General features: G+C 39.9%; 1 non-coding gene across 1 annotated transcript; it reads left to right on the top strand.

Moving 5' to 3' along the window:
* Positions 1-1194: 1194 nt before the first annotated feature.
* On the top strand, positions 1195-1300 carry LOC128281707 (small nucleolar RNA R71). Its single transcript, XR_008271970.1, has one exon. It is a non-coding gene; the product is annotated as a small nucleolar RNA R71 (small nucleolar RNA).
* The last annotated feature ends 12456 nt before the right edge of the window (positions 1301-13756 follow it).

Here is a 13756-nt window from a genome sequence, read left to right as displayed (position 1 = left end):
TTTATACTTTCCCCTAGATCAGCTAAAGCATTATTCACAGAAAAACTACCAATTAAGTAAGGAATTGTAAAACTCCCTGGATCTTTTAATTTGTTAGGTAGCTTTTTCTTTAGAATAGTTGAGCAGACTGTATTGAGTTCCACATGCGATGTAGCGTCTAATTTCCTTTTGTTGCTCAGAAGTTCCTTTAAGAATTTTGTTGAGTTGGGCATCTGCGAAAGAACTTCAATAAAGGGTAAGTTAATATGTAATTTCTTTAAGAGTTTGACAAACTTACCGAATTGTTCTTCTATTTTGTCTTTCTTCATCGCTTTAGGATATGGCACACGATGTTAATGATTCGCACTTACCTGTTTGGGATCATTATTGTTTACCTCTTCTCGTCCTTTGTTCATCGCGTTGTTTTGCTGTATTTCTGGCTCGGGTGCAATGAGTCCGTCCTTATTTTGAGTGCTAATTGCATTGAGGTGTTCCCTTGGATTAGGTTCAGTATTACTTGGTAAGCTACCTTATGGTCGTTCGGAGATTAGTTTGGACAGCTGGCCTATCTGAGTTTCGAGTCCTTGGATCGATGCTTGTTGATTCTTAAGTGCTGTTTCGGTATTTTGGAAACGGGTTTTTGACACCGAGATGAATTTAGAAAGTATCTCTTCAAGGTTTGGTTTCTTCTCTTGTTGATAAGGTGGTTGTTGAAAACCCTGAGGATTTTGTGGCTTTTGATTCTCTTGACCACCCCAAGAGAAATTTGGGTGGTTCCTCCAACTTGCATTATAGGTATTACTGTATGGGTTATTTTAAGATCTAAAGTTATTGTTACACATATAGTTGACTTGTTCTTCTTCAGTTGTAGGATTGAAGGATTGGTATTCTGTATACACACCTTCTCCACTTGAGTCACACCTCATTACTGGATGTACCTGCATAGAACCAAGAAAACTATCAATCTTTTTATTGAGAAGTTCTACCTGATTAGAGAGCATGGTGACTGAATCGATGTTATAAACGCCAGCTTTTTTCATTGGCTTTGTCCTCATAACTTGCCACTGATAGTTGTTCAGTGACATATCCTCTATGAATTCATAAGCATCTTCTGGTGTTTTATTGTTGATGGTTCCGCCAGCAGCTGCGTCAACCATTTGTCTTATCGAGGGATTCACACTATTGTAGAACGTTTAAAATTGCAGCCAAAGCGGTAACCCATGGTGAGGGCACCTTCTCAGTAAGTCATTGTATCTCTCCATGCATCGTAAAGTGTTTCTAAATCCATCTGCACAAAAGAAGAGATATCATTACGTAATTTAGCCGTTTTAGCTGGCAGAAAATATTTTAGTAAAAATTTCTCGGTCAATTGTTCCCAAGTAGTGATAGACCCTCATGGTAACGAGTTCAACCCCTGCTTGGATTTGTTTCTCAGTGAAAAGGGAAATAACTGAAGACGAATGGCATCATTAGAAACGCCATTGATTTTGAATGTATCGCAAAATTCAAGAAAATTCGCCGAGTGCGTGTTGGGATCCTCATCCTGCAAACCATCAAACTGAACAAACTGCTGTATCATCTGAATTGTGTTAGGTTTTAGTTCGAAATCATTTACAGCAATATCAGGTCTAACTATACTAGACTCAATTCCTATTAAAGAAGGTTTAGCATAGTCATACACAGTATGTGGAGCAGGATTTTGATTAGCTGCAATTGCAGAAGGCAACTGATCGCCTGGGTATTCGGCCATCTCTTCGGTTGGAGTTTGAGTATAGTCTTCTCACTCGTTCTCCGTGTATCGTAAACTACACCTTATTTCTATTTGATTTCTACGAACTGTACGATTGATTTCTTCGTCAAAAAGTAATGGTCCTGATGGGTTTTTTCTAGTCATAAACTATAAAAACCTGCCAAGAGAGAGAAAAAGTAAATTAATAAATAATAAAATAAAATAAAATTGCAAGAAAAATAAATGGCTAAAGTAATAAAAATTTAGTGTTCCTAATATTTCAGTTCCACGGCAGCGGCGCCAAAAACTTGATCGCGTGATTCGTAACAAGTAATAAATCTTTATAATGAGGATCAAACCTAGACTAACTATTATCACGACGAAAAGGCAAGCGCACCTATCGAACAATAGGATAGTAATGGCAAGACCGGGATATCGTACCCAAGGGAACCAAAAATACCAGTAATAACTATCTTTTTATTATCTAGCCTAGGAATAAAAGGATTTGTTTATTAAACTAATTATCTAAACTAATTAACTAATTTAATTAAAGCGAAGAGAAAATTTGGAAACAGACTTGAAGAGAAGAAATTGATAAAAACGACACCCAAGGAGGAATCCACCTAGATTTCACTTGTTATCTGATTCTGAACTAGACGATTTATTCACTTGACTTGATCTGTGAGACTCCCTAACCTATGTTATTATCCCTTTCGAGACTAATAATGTCTAACCCTCAGTTGAACTAATCAAAATTTCTTTCTTAATTAAAACCCCTAGGGAAGCAGTAAATCACTCTATGGACTCCTATATTAGGTTTCACCCTAATCTGGCAAAATCTCGTAACCCTATTTCTAGGCGTTCGATCAACTCCGCTTAATTATTCCAAATCTACTCTTAGGCAGGGTCTATTCCTCACTGTATAAGCACGTCAAATCATGAATTAATACCCGGAATATTAACTCAAGCATTAAGAACACATAATTAAGAACAAATCAAGTATTTATCATATAGTTCAGATAATAATAACAATATCCATCATAGGTTTTATCCTCCTTAGGTATCTAAGGGGTTTAGGTCATAATAAAATAAGAGTACATCTCAAAAGTATAAAAATAACAAAACATGAAGAAAACTCTAAAACCCCTGAAGGAATTCTGAGAGAGATCTTCAGTCTTGGAGTAGCTCCGGCTTTTGGGATGGATCGTCTGGTTTCCTTCAAGTAATTCCTAGCGTGTGGTTCTGTATTTCAGAAAAGTTCTGGAAGAGGCCCCCTCTCTGGGTCATACTTAGGGTGTTTATATAAGCTTTGGATTGGCTTTCTTTCTCCCTAAGTACCCTTTTTCGTGTAAAATACACCTCTTTGAAAAAGGGACACATCTGTATGCCACGGCCGTGTAACGTGATTGCCAGGCCATGTTCGATCTGTTAAATTTCCACGGCCGTGTGGGCTCAATGGCCAGGCCGTGTGAATCGTGTAAACCTTTGTCGACACCCCCGAAGGCCACGGGCGTGTGAGATGCTCGTGTGGCAAGGCTTAGGCCGTGTGATCTTCTCAATTTGGTCTGTTTTGTCCCTTTTTAGCTCGTTTTTTGCTCCTTTTGACTCTTGGTGCTCTCCTGAGTACAAAACATGAAATAACCGGATTAAGAGCACCAAAATCCACAAATCTAGTAGTAAACATCCATAAATATGCTAAGTATTTGGGGTAAAACTATGTATAATTTGGCGTTTATCACTTATCCCCTATTTGTTTATCCCTGATCTGATCAACCCAAGTCGGTTTAACTTGAAGTTCTGCCAGCAGACTCCCATCGTCAAAGAGACTCAGTCGAGCGAACATCGTTCTCAGATCGGTCACAGCCCTATGGCTTAACGCATCAGCCACCACATTGGCCTTACCAGGATGATACTCAATACTGCAGTTATGATCCTTAAGCAGTTCAACCCATCGACCCTGCCTGAGGTTTAACTCCTTCTGGTGAAGAGATACTTGAGGCTCTTCTCATCATTGTAGATGATACACTTCTCACCGTATAGATAATACCTCTAGATCTTAAGAGCAAAGACCACCGTAGCCAGTTCCAAATCGTGTGTTGGATAATTCGCGTGAATCTTGAGCTGCCGAGATGCATACGCAACAACCTTACCGTCCTGCATTAGCATACAACCCTGACCCACATGGGACGCATCACTATAAACCACGAAGTCCTTACCCAGTTCAGGCTGAATAAGAACAGTTTCCTGAGTTAACACAATCTTGAGCTTCTCAAAGCTCTCCTGCTATGCATCAGCCCACACGAAAGGCACTCCCTTACGTAGTAACTTAGTCATCGGAGCAGCAATCAAAGAAAACCCCTCTACGAATCGACGATAATATCCTACCAGCCCTAGAAAACTACGGATTTCCGACACATTCTTCAGTTGTTTCCAATCCAACACAACCTCAATCTTACAAGGATCCACTCAAATCCCCTCAGTAGAAACCACATGCCCCAAAAAGGTTACCTCTCTAAGCCAGAACTCACACTTCGTGAACTTCGCATACAACTGCTTCTCATGAAGAATATGTAGAACCACTCTTAAATGCTTATCGTGCTCGTCCTCAGACTTAGAATACACCAAAATGTCATCAATGAACACCACCACAAACTGATCCAAGTAGTTCTGAAACACACGGTTTATCAAATCCATAAATGTCGCTGGTGCACTAGTCAACCCAAAAGGCATAACTAGGAACTCGTAGTGCTTATAACGGGTCCTAAATGTTGTCTTATGCACATCAGCCTCCTTTACCCTCAATTGATGATAACCTGACCTCAGATCAATTTTAGAAAACACTGAAGCCCCTCTGAACTGATCGAATAACTCGTCTATACTCGGAAGTGGGTACTTATTCTTAATCGTCAACTTGTTCAATTGAAGGTAGTCGATACACATCCTCATTGTACCATCCTTCTTCTTTACACACTGGGATGAATAAATCCACAATCCAACAGCTCCTGAATCTGAGCTTTAAGTTCTGTCAGCTCCTTCGGTGCCATTCGGTAAGGGGCGATAGACACTGGAGCTATGCCCGGAAACAACTCAATCTCGAATTTACCTCACGATTCAGAGGTAATCCTAATAGTTCTTCTGGAAAAACATCTGGAAAGTCCCTCACTGTTCGAATGTCCTTAGCCGAAGAGTCCTCAAAATCAGCAACACCGATATACGCCAAGTACGCCTCGTACCCCTTCCTTACTAACTTTTCTGCCACTAAAGCAGATATCACATTGGTCAGATAATCTCGTCATTCCAAAATCATGACCACCTCGATATCCTCCTCGGTTCTTAGAACAATCCTCTTTTCAGTGCAATCTAGACTCACCCGGTGTTTAACCAGCCAGTCCATACCCAAAATCAAATCGAACTCCCCAAAAGGAAGCTTCATCAAATCAGCCAGAAATACCATTCTTTGAACCTCTAACGGTACATTTTTAAATAGTTTATTGACTCCAACTGACTGCCCCAACAGACTCACCACTGTTATCTCGTTAGAAGTGCTCTCAAACGATAAACCTAAGGTCTCAGACACCGCACTAGCTACGTAAGAATGTGTAGAGCTTATATCTATTAATGTAAAGTAAGGTACATTAAAAATTAAAAATGTACCCATGATGACGTCTGGAGCATCTTTATCCTCACGGCAATAAGCAGCATAAACCAATGTGGGCTGCCTCACCTCAGTCGGTCCAGTACCTCTACTCGGTGCTCTTTGTCTTCGACCCATGCCGTTACCACCCCTAGCCTGACCTTTACCCCTAGGTGGCTGTTGAACAACCCTCGGCGGTTGTGTAGTCTTAGTAGCTGGAGCTTGCATCTGATTAGTCCTCAATGGACAGTCCTTAACACGATGCTCAGAAGACCCACATCTAAGACAAACTCTAATAGACCTCCAACACTTACCCGGACGGTGTCTATTACAAAGCTGGCAAATCGCCACCCCAGCAGGTGCAACAGTAGGCCCAACTCTCACGGGCCCATCAGATCTGGCCTTTTTCCTAAGCCTCATCCCAGCATTCGAAGGCTTTATATCCCTCTTAGCCTTCCCTCTGTCACGGTTCTGGCGCTCAGCGCGCTTAACCTCCTCTGCAATCTTGGCCTTTTTGACCAATATGGCAAAATTACGCTCCTTCTGTGGAGCTATCAGGACCCTCAAGTTATCCCTAAGGCCGTCCTCAAAACGAACACAACGCTTATACTCAGTCGCCAATATGCCTCACACATAACGACCCAGTCTTAGAATTTGGCCTCATACTCGGCCACTAAATGATCTCCCTCAGTAAGATTCAGGAACTCACGCCTCCTAGCTTTGATATAGCTGGCCCCCACATACTTGCCCTGGAAAGCCGTCTTAAACAAATCCAACGTCAGACTGTCAGGCTAAGTGTCATCCTTAACCGTCAGCCACCACTGATACGCTTCATCGCGAAGCAATAAAACAGCCCCCTTGAGCTTCTGCTCAGCAGTGAAATCCAGATTATCCATAGTACGCTCCGTGGCCTCCATCCAGTACTCGACGACATTAGGAGCAACTCCAGCGATGCCCCTAAATACCTTAGCCTTATTGGACCGGAGTCATTCTGTAACAGACCCACGGCCTCCAGAACCGGTGTTGGATCCTGATACGTAATATTCGTGACAGGTTTTAAATATTTATAATGAATCATTCTTGAAACTAACTATTATCATGATGAAGGCAAGTGTACCTATCGAATAGTAGTATAGCTTTAGCAAGACCGGATTATCGAACCCAAAGGAACTAAAAGTACTAGTATCAACTTTCTTTTTATTATCTAGCCTAAAAAATAAAAGGGTTTTGTTTAGCTAACTAATTAATTAAACTAAGAAATCACAGAAAAGAAATTTGGGGAAAATACTTTTTAGAAAACTCAATTGATTAAGACAATACCTAAGTAAAAATCCACCTAGACTTCACTTGTTATTCTGACTCTGAATCGGATGATTTTTTCATTTAACTTGTTCCGTAGGAATCCCTCAGTTATATTATTATCCCTCTCGAGACTAACAACGTCTAACCCTTGGTTGAATAATTGAAATCTCTTTCTAATTAACTCCCTAGGGTTGCATTAACTCGATCTATGGATCCCCTTATTAGGTTTCACCCTAATCTGGAAAAATCTTGTCACCCTATCTCTAGGCGCGCAACCAACTCCACTTAATTATGACAAATGTACTCTTAGACAGGGTCTATTCCTCCTCTGAATAAGAGCTTAACTTGAATCAATATCCTAGAATATCAAGACAAGAATTAAGAACACATAATTAAGAATAAGCCAAATATTTATCATACAATTCAGAAAATAATAACAAGATCCGTCTTGGGTTTCATTCCCTTTAGGTATTTAGGGGTTTTAGTTCATTCTAATGAAACAAAACATAAGAAAACCCAAAACTCCTGAGGGAATTTGAAGGGAGATCTTCCGTCTTGATGGTGAATCTGGCTTCTGAGATGGATCGATCGGCTTTTCTTGAGCAATTCCTTGCTTCCTCCTGTGCGTCCCCCGTCTAAGTGCCTCTTCAGGTGTTTAAATAGGCTTTGGAATGCCTAAGAGCCTTCAAAATTGGCCTTTTCTAAATTGGACAAAACTTGGGCTCGACAGGGACACGCCCGTGTGTGATTGCTTAAGACCGTGGTCAAGGCTGTTAAATGGGCATTGACGTGTGATCTACCCGTGTAAATCATGCTTTGACATTGCCAAAGGGACACGGCCGTGTGGTCTGCCCATGTGAGGAAGTCCAGGCTATGTTGATTTCGTACGTAGGCCCATTTTCTCTATTTTTGGCCCGTTTCTCGTTCCTTTAACTCTCCTATGCTCACCTAAGTATAAAACCTGAAATTAAGGCATTAGGAGCATCGAATTCACCAATTTTAAGGAAAAATTATCCATAAAATGTGCTAAGCATGGGATAGAAATATGTATGAATTACGGTTTATCAAATACCCCCACACTTAAGCATTTGCTTGTCCTCAAGCAAAATCCTCAACTCATAATCAAAATAAATTCTTTTCAACTTATAATTCCTATCAATAATATCTCAAAATAATCCATAGGTAATCATACATTGAAAATTTAACTGAAAAAACATCAAAGTTTCAAACATTCCAAGTTGAGCATTTAATTATGAAAACATAGGTGTCTCCCTTCATCTAAGTAATTACCTTTTATTCAAAATATCACAAAGTTTCACATCCTTACTAAAGATTCACTCAAATCACTCGAGGTTTTTAAGTACAAGCACTCAATAGTTAATAATGAAAAGTCATTACCATAGGCTTGCATGAAAATCAAATCTCTACCACTATAAATTGAGATGAAAAATCGATCAAAAGGTCTTTAGAGGCTTGTAACGTGGCTTTGGTTAGAGGGTGTGGTCACAAGCTAAAAGAAAGGGTTAGAATCGAGATTGAATTGAAAAATTGCCTAACTAGAAAAATGACTAGTCATCAGTTGCGTACAGTAGAGCTTTTTCTCAGAATATGGAATTTAACTTCTTTAGCTTAGAAGATCACTACTACTAATAAGTATACATGTATTTTTTTTTAAGAACAAGTCAAATTACAAAATAGAATAAAACATAGCTAAGCAACTATTCCAACTCAAATCTCGACAAAAATAGGGATCAAATTAATTTAGGGGATTTCAACAATAATGAGTTATGGGTTAATATTGAAGGCAAATCAATGAATGGGTTGTTAGGCACAAGGGGGTTCACTAAAGGTTAATTGTGAAGGTAGGCTTTTATGGAGTGAGTGGGTTAAACCTAAGTACCTTTATCATTTTGAGATATCAAATCAAATGGTGTGGTCTTGACATGCATAATCAAGCAAGTTCTAGAATAACAATTCAATACTGACGCACTCATAACGAAAGTGAGCATAAAAGAAATAATAGATGCTCTAAAGGCTCAATATCTCACAAAAATTATGGTTTTTTTTTATGTTTAAACTTGTGACTTCCAACTCAAAATAATACCTAAACTTGGGTAAACAACCTAGAAGTTTTTAATTCTTCAAAAATCAACTTATCATGCTTGATTCTCTAATGTCTTAAAGTTTAAACAATCAATGTATAAATGCTTATGTTTTAATTCAAGACATATCAATAAAAATCATAAATTAATTAAAATTCATTCCAATAGTGATATGAGTAATTCACGTGAGAATAAGACAATATTCAGGGGTTTCTAATGGTGATATAAAAGACCCCTCACACTTAATATGTACATTGCCCTCAATGTACAAAGATAGATATTTGAAAAAGACAAATATATAATCATAAGATAGGGAGAGAAGTGAAACTTCCTAAATGATGAATGAATTCCTCGAACTGGAGTTTTGAAGAGTAATTGACGTGAGAGTGGAGGAGGATACTCCGGTGGTGGTAGAGGTTCATTAGTCTATAAGCCTTGCACCAAAAGAATATTATATCTAGTGGTAGCTATGGTCATGGTCGAGTAGGACATGGCAGTCGTGGAGAACCTTTCCCGGTGGAGTTTTTAGTTCCTATGTGATGATGAGCTGAGGAGCTCTTTATAACTGTGACAGAATCAGGAACTTTTCAGAAAATATAAAGAAGCATAATTACTTGTAATGGAATAGCCGAAATTGATAATTATAAAATAAAAATTATAAAATCTAATAGAAATAAGCTTAAAGAAAAATGAAAAGTAGTCTTAAAATAGAATAAAAATAAAAACATAAAATAATAAATAAAAGTTTTTAAACATCTTCATCGCTAGGTGGTTCGCGAGGTGGGGGTGGCGATGAGATGTGGAAGTGCTGACAAATCTGTTGTAAAGTAGCATCAATGTTATCAAAGCGCTGAAAACACTATTGCTCGAATCGGGTAAAGCGCTCAGAGATGTCAGTGTATGAAGCCACTACATGAACTGGACGAGAGGGTGGTGGTGACTGAGATGGTGGGCCCTCATGACGTGGAGGGACATCATCAGTAATGTCTTTAGGGTCTCCCTTCTCTACTGATTGGGTGAGGTGATACTGAAGAGGATGGGTTCCTCAGCACTTCTCAATCATCCTCATACTAAGCATGCTCGAGATGCCTTGTGGGGACATCTGGCCAATAAGAGTAAGGGAGGATGATTGGGCTGCTATGTTGAGGAGCCCGAAGTGCCGTGCCAGTCGAGTCTGGTGGTGAATGGCAAGGGCAATAAAGTAGGCCAGGTCGAGCACATGCCCATTCACCATGCTCCATAGAAAGTAGGCATCGTGAGTGTTAACGACGCCAGTGCTCTCTCGACGTCCTGTCAAACTGTGTGCTAAGATGGCGTGTAGATACCTCAAGGAGGGAGAGAGAGACAATGCCTTGGAGTGGCTCAGGTTGTAGGTGGCTGAACCGGGGACCAAAGCGTACCAGCACTTCGAGGGAGAGTAGTGGATGTGGCGACAGAGAGTGTCGAGGTTGTTCTCATCCATGAACTCCTCTGTGTACAGGTCCAAAGCTATACCGAACTCGGGCACACTCAAATGGCGGACTAAACCGCTGAGACGGAACTGGACTATTCCAGGATAATTAAAGTTGGTCATGACATCTTGAACATGGAATGTCGAGAAAAGTTCAAGTGTGGGCTCAAGGTGTCGGCTCGATGATCATAAAGAAGAGGTCTCATGGATCAGCTGTCAGGAGTGCTCGTACATCATCAGCCAACTGGACTTGTTCAAGCGTTGTCCAGTCAATGTAGCGGACCACACCTAAAGGATTTGGAATAGTTCCTCCTAATTTTCGGGTGGAAATTACAGGTATGGGTGGTGAATTTTCGAGGTAGAGCACGAGGAAGACTTCCCTTTCTGCTTTTTCAAATGGGGAACGGCAGTTTTCTTGCTACGTGAGCTTGACATGGTATACCTACAAGAAGAACAAAAAATATAACATAACTAACTAACTTAAGAAGTAATCATGAATATAGTTAAACTAACCAGTCCAACCAACAATACTCAGCAGTTTAATCTAAATGATAGAAGTTTATTTAGCAATTGACATAATAAAGGCATGATTATTTTCAACATAAAATGATTGAACTAGACTCTTATGGGAACACACAAAAATAATGAATGTATCAGAAAAGAAGAATAAACGTATAAGCATGACTATAGTGAGAACTATGAATATAAATCAAATATCTGCCAAATAAAACCATAAGAATCATAAAATTAGTAAAAGGGATGAAGAAAATAGAGAGAGAAGAGTAAACAGATGTTAAAAAGATGAGAATGGGTGTCAAAAATAGAGTTGGAGGCGGCACACGGGCTTGGCAAGGAGACCGTGTTGACTAGCAGCAGCTAGGGTTAGGGATTTTGGGTGAATAAGATGATGAATAGTGAAGGGTATTTATAGATTTTGGGACACACAGCCAGGGGACACGCCCATGTTCCCCAATTTTTACCTGTGGGATTCGCGAATTTTAAATTTGGGCGCGTCTGACATTTGGCCCACGCCCGTGTTCCTTGGGCGTGTGGGTGCACACTGCCGTGTCGCACGGCCATGTCTGTCATCGTTCGCTTCTCCCACACCTGTGTATGTAGGCCTTCGCCCGTGTTAATCTGACAGGTTCGACCACGGGTTCTAAACATGAGCGTGGCAAATGGCCGTGCTATTTTCTCAGGTTCAACCACGGTTCTACGACACAGACATGTCACACACCCGTGTTGTTTTGGCAGATTCACTCATAGTCTTAACGCACGGCCGTGGGAACTTATCGCATCCCGTGTTGAGGAAAATTTCACCCTGTTTTCACACGGCCTAAGGCACGCCCGTGTGCCTGGCCGTGTGTGCTTTAGAAAGTCTGCGTTCCATGAGTCGGTTAGTATGTTAGATGTTAAAACTAAAATTTAAAGAAATTAATATTGTTAGTGCTCGAGTTGCCTCCCGAGAAGAGCTTATTTATAGTCTATGCTCAACTTACCTCTTTGGTGAATGGTCATGGTGGTTTGAGGAGTTTATATTTCTCATTCCTGCTATGAATCCCATTAAAATAAGGTTTTAGGTGGGTATTGTTTACCTTAAAGGTGCCAAATTTGGGATGACTTATTTCGACTGTACCAAATGGGAAAATACTAAGTATCGTAAGAGAAATTTCTTCATTCGGTTTGGTAGTGTCAATGTGAGGATCTGTGGCATCTAATGAAACTTTATCTCTAACCTTAAGTTGATTTGGTGAGGCATTGAGCTCGTTCTGGCGTAGTTTTCGTTTATTGTGTTTTCTCGGTTTAAATGTCAGCCATTCATCTAACTCTTCGATTTCTAACATTCGTTCTTCATGTGTAAATCCTTTGTTGTGGATTGAACATGGCTCATGTGTGTCCTTCAAACTTATTTCCTGCAAAATAGGTTGCACCATAGGATCAATCTTAGTAGAACAGTTTATACAATCACCTTCAATTTTCGATGTGTTGTTCGAGTTGCGAGCTTGAAGGGTGATTGTTTCGTCTCCTACACAAAGTGTGAGTTCACCTGTGCCAACGTCAATAATTGTTCTAACAGTTGCTAAAAAGGGCCTTCCCAAAATTAAAGGAACATTACTGTCCTCTTCTATGTCTAAAACAACAAAATCAACTGGGAATATAAATTTGTCAATTTTAACGAGTATGTCTTCAATGATACCCCTAGGAAACTTGACAGTTTTATCCGCAAATTGAATGCTCATCATAGTTTGTTTGGGTTTCCCTAGACCTAGTTGCTTAAACAATTTGTAAGGCATAACATTGATACTAGCCCCTAGATTAACCAACGCATTATTAACATCTAAACTACCAATTAAACAAGGAATCGTAAAACTCCCTAGATCTTTTAGTGTGTTGGGTAGTTTATTTTAAAGAATGGCTGAGCAAACTGCGTTCAGCTCCACATGCGACCTTTCATCTAACTTTTGTTTATTTGCTAGAAACTCCTTTAAAAATTTGACTGCGTTCAGCATTTGCGAAAGTGCTTCAATAAATGGTAGGTTAATATGTAGTTTCTTTAAAAGTTTAAGGAATTTACCAAATTATTCTTCTGAGAGGTCTTTTCTTGTCGCATTGGGGTATGGCACATAAGGTTTATATTCTGTACTTACCAATTTTTGTTCGTTTTGGCCTAACTCATTTCCTTGTCGCATTGGGGTATGGCACATGAGGTTTATATTCTGTACTTACCAATTTTTGTTCGTTTTGGCCTACCTCATTCTTACCTTCGCTTATCACCGATTATGGCCTTGGTTTTGTCACTAACCCTTTCTCATCTTGAATGGCAATTGCGTTGAGTTGCTCCCTTGGGTTAGATTCAGTGTTGCTTGGTAGGCTACCTTGTGGTCATTCAGAAATCAACTTGGGGAGTTGTCCAATCTGAGTTTCGAGCCCCTGGATTGATGCTTGTTAATTTTTGAGTGTCGTCTTGGTATTCTAAAAACGAGTCTCTAACACCGAGATGAATTTGGTTAGCATCTCCTCAAGGTTCGACTTTTTCTCCTACTGGTATGGTGGTTGCTGAAAGCCTAGAAGGGGTGGTGGTTTTTTATTTTCTTGGCCTCCCCATGAAAAATTTGGGTGATTCATCCAACCTGCATTGTAAGTATTGCTATAAGGATTGTTTTGAGATTGAGGATTATTACCATGTAATTTAACTGCTCGTTCTCCATGTTGTGGCCATAAGGTGGGTATTCTGAATTGCTCGATCCACCTCCATTTGTTTCGCACTACATTACTGGGTGAACCTGTGAAGAATTTAGAAAACCATCAATTTTCTTATTCAAGAGTTCTACCTGATTAGAGAGCATGGTGACCGAATCGACGTTATAAACACCGGCTTTTTTTGTTGGCTTTGTCCTCATGACTTGCCACAAATAGTTATTCAGTGACATCTCCTCTATAAACTTATAAGCATCTTCAGGTGTTTTATTATTGATTGTTCGGCCAGCAGCTGCATTGACCATTTGTCGAGTCGAAGGATTCAGGCCATTATGAAAATTTGAACCTGTAGCCAGAGTGGT

Source organism: Gossypium arboreum, chromosome 1 (genome assembly GCF_025698485.1).
Source record: "Gossypium arboreum isolate Shixiya-1 chromosome 1, ASM2569848v2, whole genome shotgun sequence".
Taxonomy (NCBI): domain Eukaryota; kingdom Viridiplantae; phylum Streptophyta; class Magnoliopsida; order Malvales; family Malvaceae; genus Gossypium; species Gossypium arboreum.
Note: the sequence above shows the minus strand (reverse complement) of the source record. Positions and strands in the feature narration are given on the sequence as shown.